This window comes from Phocoena sinus, chromosome 11 (assembly GCF_008692025.1).
Source record: "Phocoena sinus isolate mPhoSin1 chromosome 11, mPhoSin1.pri, whole genome shotgun sequence".
Lineage (NCBI taxonomy): Eukaryota > Metazoa > Chordata > Mammalia > Artiodactyla > Phocoenidae > Phocoena > Phocoena sinus.
The window spans coordinates 94329455-94335454 of record NC_045773.1 but is presented as its reverse complement, the minus strand read 5'-3'; positions in this window follow the sequence as shown (position 1 = coordinate 94335454).

Below are 6000 nucleotides of genomic sequence, written 5' to 3'. Positions count from 1 at the left end.
AATTCAAGGAGCAGATATGAAGTTGGCAAGTATGTTTGTAAAAGTGAAACAAAAACAAGAATGCTGGAATATTGGAATGTTTTTTAAATAAGGGGGATTATAAACAAGGTAAGATCAAGGCCATAATAACGTGGAAGATGGCGAGGGGTGATTGGATTCAAGCATTCTGGGGTTATTCAGGATATATTGGCCTGATAGATAAGGCCAGAATATGTTAAATATTTAATGGTTACTCTAAAGAAAATAGAAATAAAACATATAACTTCCAAACCAAAGGAAGGGCGAAGAGGAATAAAGAAAACTCTATCAATCAGAGACCAAGAGGTGCAGAAAGCCCAAATAATACAGGTTTAATTATTTGATTAATAATTAAAGCAGAAAGCCCAAATACGAATTTTCAAACAGAACATAGGCGACAAATGTATATAACCTCATCTCAGGAAAGAATTTCTTTAAAAGTCCGAGAACAGAACAAAACATAAACAAGTGATCGAAATGGACAAAAATATGAGCAAGCAATTTACAGAACAAGAAATGTGAATAAGAGATAATCAGGATATAGAGATTAAATCATACTCAGCATGCTGAAAAATTAAAATATTGGTAATACCCAGTGGCAATGACGTGGAAATGGAAACCCTCATATGCTATTGATGAGATGATAACTGTTACAATCACCTCGAGAGCTATCTGTCAATATCTAGTTGAACTAACGATGTGCATATCCTAGGACACAGCTATTCCAATTCTAGTTATATTCCTTAGAGAAACTATTGCATAAGAAGAGCACAAAAGAGAACTTCATCAGGATGCCCACTGGAGTATTGTTTGCAATTGCCAAAAACGTAGATACCAGCTAAATAATCTTCCATGAAGGAATTCATAAATAAATTGTGATATAATCCTATATTGGAAGACTAATACAGCAGGAAATATGAATGGACTACATTTACATGAATCCACATGCAATAATCCTAAAACATAATGTTGAATTAAAGATAGAATATTACAAAATGATTCTTAAAATGTGATACCCCTTATGTATATTTGAACCCACAAAGCAATATTACATAATGCTTGCAAATGTATCACATGTGGTAAAAATATAAAAATAGATGGGATACACAAACATCAACTTCAGGATAGTAGTTGCCTCTGGGAAAGAGGGTGGGAAAAGGGAAGATTGACGGTCTTTGGCTATACCTGTAATTTTTTTTTTTTTTGCAATACGCGGGCCTCTCACTGTTGTGGCCTCTCCCGTTGTGGAGCACAGGCTCCAGACACGCAGGCTCAGTGGCCATAGCTCACGGGCCCAGCCGCTCCGCGGCACGTGGGATCTTCCCGGACCGGGACACAGACCCGCGTCCCCTGCATCGGCAGGCGGACTCTCAACCACCGCGCCACCAGGGAAGCCCCAATATACCTGTAATTTTTAACCCTTTATATTTTTAAAGCCTAGAACACAGTGTCAACATTTTAAAATCTGAATAATGCACACGTGGATGGTATAGAATTCACTGTCTTTTTCTGTATCTTTGACATACATCATAATTAAGAGTTTAATATTTACAGGATGTTACAGTAAGCTTTCAATCAGCAGTCGGTTCCCAGGTGGCACTGAGGAGAGAGCTGGTAGCTCTGTCTGCCCGAGTGTGCTGAGCGCTCAGCGCTGTGATAAGAATGAGAAAGAGGCTCCTGGGAGAGGGAAGGGGAAGCTCGAGGAGGAGATAGCATGTGGGATAAGGCATGGCATTGTGGGAACTGTGAGTGCCCTGGAGTAGCTAACCGCGAAGTGGTAGGAGGTACACAAGGTGGTGGAAGATGTGGCTACAGAGGAAGATCAGACCTGGCTTAGCTGTTGGTTGAGATTTGATATCTTAGGTTAAACGTTCACTGAAAGCTCTTACTTAGAGTGTCATTTTCCTTTTCCAACACAATTGATTCTTTATGTTTCTTTCCTCCTGGACACTTCCAGTCGTGGCAGTTTAACATCTCCTAGAGTCAAAGAACTGCATTTTTGGAAAGACCTTAGCAAATCATCTACTGGTCCAATCCCTTCATTTTATCCACCAAAGAACGTATTGGTCACTTTGAGGGCAAACCACTCTGAAAGTTTTTAATCTTTGCAATCCAAGTTAACTCAGTTGGCTTTCTGGAAGAACTGATTCCTAGAAAAGATTTAAGAAGGAGTCGGGGAAAGACTGTGTCCGGAGAAGTTGTTCACTGGTAGAGGATTTCATGAAAGTAATATTGTGATATATACAGATGGGTGCTTAATAAATTACAAATTATTTTGATGGATTCTTAATTATGAAAATTAATAAAAGAAGTCTCAGATTCATTTTCTGAAGAATGAGATAGGGTACCATCTCATTCTACCCCTAATTCCGGGATTTTTATCATAAGTGAGAGAATTAAGATAAAGAATGCATAAGGCTTGGTCACTGCATGCAGAAGGTGAAGATCATAGATAACACAGAGGATTCCAGTCCAGGTGACTGGGAGGAATGGGGGACCTGGGAAGGAGCAGTGGTTTGCACAAGGAGACAATGAGAATGGTTTGCGTTCAGACTGTTGAATTTCAGAATATGACTACACACTCCAATTTGGTTCATGCCCCTTCCACAGCTTGCAGTGGCTCAGATAACCATAATCGAGTCCTTCTCAAGGATTCTCTGTAATGTTCTGAAATATGGTTTCTACCATAAAAGGACAATCTCTTCCTTTTCTTGATTCAAACTCCATCTCTCAAGAAAAATTTGGCAGCCTGAAAAGTGAAATCTAGTAAATAGAATGCCCTCACTTTAGGGAAGTGCTCTCTTGTTTCTGGTCTTTTTTCCTCTCACTTTGGTCAGAAATCCTTGTTTCCCGATCCTCCGTGTCATGCCTGAGCCATAGGTAAATCAGAATGTCCATGAAGAATTCCTCTAGTTTATCAAACTACCATAACGGAAGACTCGGTCCAGGTGAAAACTGACAGGTGATTAGGGTGGAGAGTAGCATTAATCTGGGTTTGAAGATGAAGATTTTATTGACTCATTCCTTCTTTGCTCCAACAATTAGTGATCTCAACAGTTCTGGGCAGTCTCTTCATGTTATCAAACGTTGGCTTGTATTTATACGTAACACCCAAAACTATCCACTTGCAGTTATTTAATGGACCCATTCTTTCCTGGGTTACCGATCTCTCTCCTCTTTATACAATTTTGCGCTAAGGTCATTTTGGAAAACACAGCAGCACGCTGCTCATCTTTAGCAAACTACAGTGTCTCAGGTAAAGGCAAAAATGCCCACTGCTTTAGCTCGGCTGTCCAATTTCTTTCTTGACTTGGCAGGATGCCAGCATTCACTGCAAAGCATTTTAGACATTTTTGCTCGTTTTCCTTCTTAGTTGCCAATATTTGTTCGAAGGAAAATAGCTCAGCTCTCTCTTTATTCCAGTATTACTTGTGGAAATATCTGTATCTATCCTTATTTGCATGTTAATGAAAAATTTAAGCGAAAAGCATTTCCTATGAGTCTTGTGTGTTTCCCGTATTACTCTCGTGCTTAAAAGCACGGTAACACGAATTACAAAGCCTGTTTCTGAATGAAGGTATCCCTAAGATTGAAGCAATCAGTGTTCAGCTATTGGTTCATGCTGTACGACTGTCAAAATCTAAGCTTACTGTTGCCGATACCTGTCTTGGGAGTTCAGGCTAAATGAATTGAATGATGGGTAATTGTTCCCAAACTATGTGCAAAATGTTCTGAACAACTCAAGTTGACTTAATAGGCGCCATTAAAAAAAAACACAAGCAAAAAATAAATAAATTTAAAAAAAACACAAAAAAACATAAGCAGATGCTAATCTACAAATACGCTAGTGTGTCCTGTAGGGGCTCAGGAGCGTATTAGCAGGAAAGCTTTATGACTGATGCTTGTAATTCATATGCATTAACACCTCTGTGCATGTCTGAGAACTCTGGAACGTCAGGCAGGCTATAGGGCAATGCCTACACCATTCTCTTGCAAGCAAAGCAGGAGTGTTTAATTTTTTTTTTTTTTTGCGGTACGCGGGCCTCCCACTGTTGCGGCCTCTCCCGTCGCGGAGCGCAGGCTCCGGACGCGCAGGCTCAGTGGCCACGGCCCACAGGCCCAGCCGCTCCGCGGCACGCGGGATCCTCCCGGACCGGGGCACGAACCCGTGTCCCCTGCATCGGCAGGCGGACTCCCAACCACTACGCCACCAGGAAAGCCCTCTCCTTCATTTTTTATCATAAGTCACACATTTTCTAAAAATTGATCATTTTTGTCAAGGTTTAATAATTTTGTTTTTTTTCACCTGCTGAATTTCAAGGAAAAAAACCATGATTTTAAATGGTCTTAAAAATAACTTACAGATTGGGAAATAAAAGAATGTTCATTTCAGTAATTTCTCTTAATCCATAAAATGGAAAGATGGATTAACTTCCAGTGTAATTGGGTAGATCCTAGTGAATGTTAACAGGTTTGCCCTTCATCTTTAAGGAAGTCCTGCAGGAATTTCTTCCAAGGTTGGCTTGGAAAGGTATTTTTACCTTCAATATAGCCTCTTTCCTATGTGCAAATTTCTGGACAGCAGCATGAAATTGTGGAGAGTGACTGGTCTCTGAATGGGAAAATCTGCGTTCATTTCAGGTCTGGGGCCCAACCTTGTCCGCATTGGACAGCCTTGAGCAACTTCTTTCATCTCTCTGCCTTCTTCCTTGTCAGGTGGTGGTCAGAACACCTCAACTCTTGGAATTGTTATGAGGATTCAATGCTAATTTTTTAGTTAAAAATATTAAAACATATATAATTTTATGACATTTAGGGTTCATATATAGTATTTACTATATTTATTATCATGTAAATATATTTTATAAATGAATGCGTACATTAAAATATTTAATATATACATCAGTAAAAAGCCCAGCAGAGTTTTTTAAACGTACTAGAAGCTCACCAAGCGCTATGTCTCTCTCTGCCTGCCTGCTACAATGGACTGTCTTCCCCTGCAAACGAACCCTTGTGATCCTTTGTGAATGGCTTTGAAAGCATATCTTTATCTATGTATATACTGTGTATCTGTTCTTCTACTCTTAAGTTCCAGTAACTCGCTCTAATATGATCTCTCTTTAGACTCCTCTTAGCTTTTTAATTTCCCCTTCCATTCCTGTAAATAACATGTCCTTTTACATGTAAGATGGCAACAAACTATTACAATAATTTGTGTGGATAAAATATGTTATCACAGAGGAAAAAAGCTCTATTGACATAAGATGTATAAAAATAAATAGAATTCCTCTTCAGCATGCTTCTCTATTATAAAAAACTGTTTTGGAAGCTCATGAGATCACAGGATCCTGGCTTGTTGGGAAGATGGGTACAACCTGGCTTGTTAGAAGCAGAGATACTCCTTTGAGCATTCACTTCACAAGTCTTAGTGCATATTGTAATGCTTCCCTCAGTGAATTAGACCATCTTATTTTCCGAGAGAGAAATAATTTGCATGTCACACATTTGCACACCCGCAATACCCACTTAGAAGCTCCCTGTAGCGGGCTACTGACAGCTACCGCGCACGTTCAGTTGTGTTTCACGTATAACCGAAGTTCTCCCACTTGGAAAAAGGGCCAATCTGCATTTCTTGCCAGTGTTACATTATCCTAGTACCTGTTCCTGCACCTGCTCTGTACGAACACAATTGTGATTCTGTCCTAATGGCCAATTATCATTAGCTGATCATGAGCTTTTGTTAAACAGCCCTGAGGTGCTCGACACACAGTTGATACCATCCCGCCCTAAAAGGATAACAGGGAGTATTAGATGCTATCTGTTTTCAAGACGGAAAGGGCACAAATCTGCCAATAGAGATGCTAGGTAAGAACCTGTGTGTCCTATTTTTACCCCTGTTCTCTTTACTACCAGCAGCTAAGCTCTGCATGGCAGGCAAGGTTTCTGTGTCCTGTGCCTGCCGTCTCATACCCTTTCTTGGTT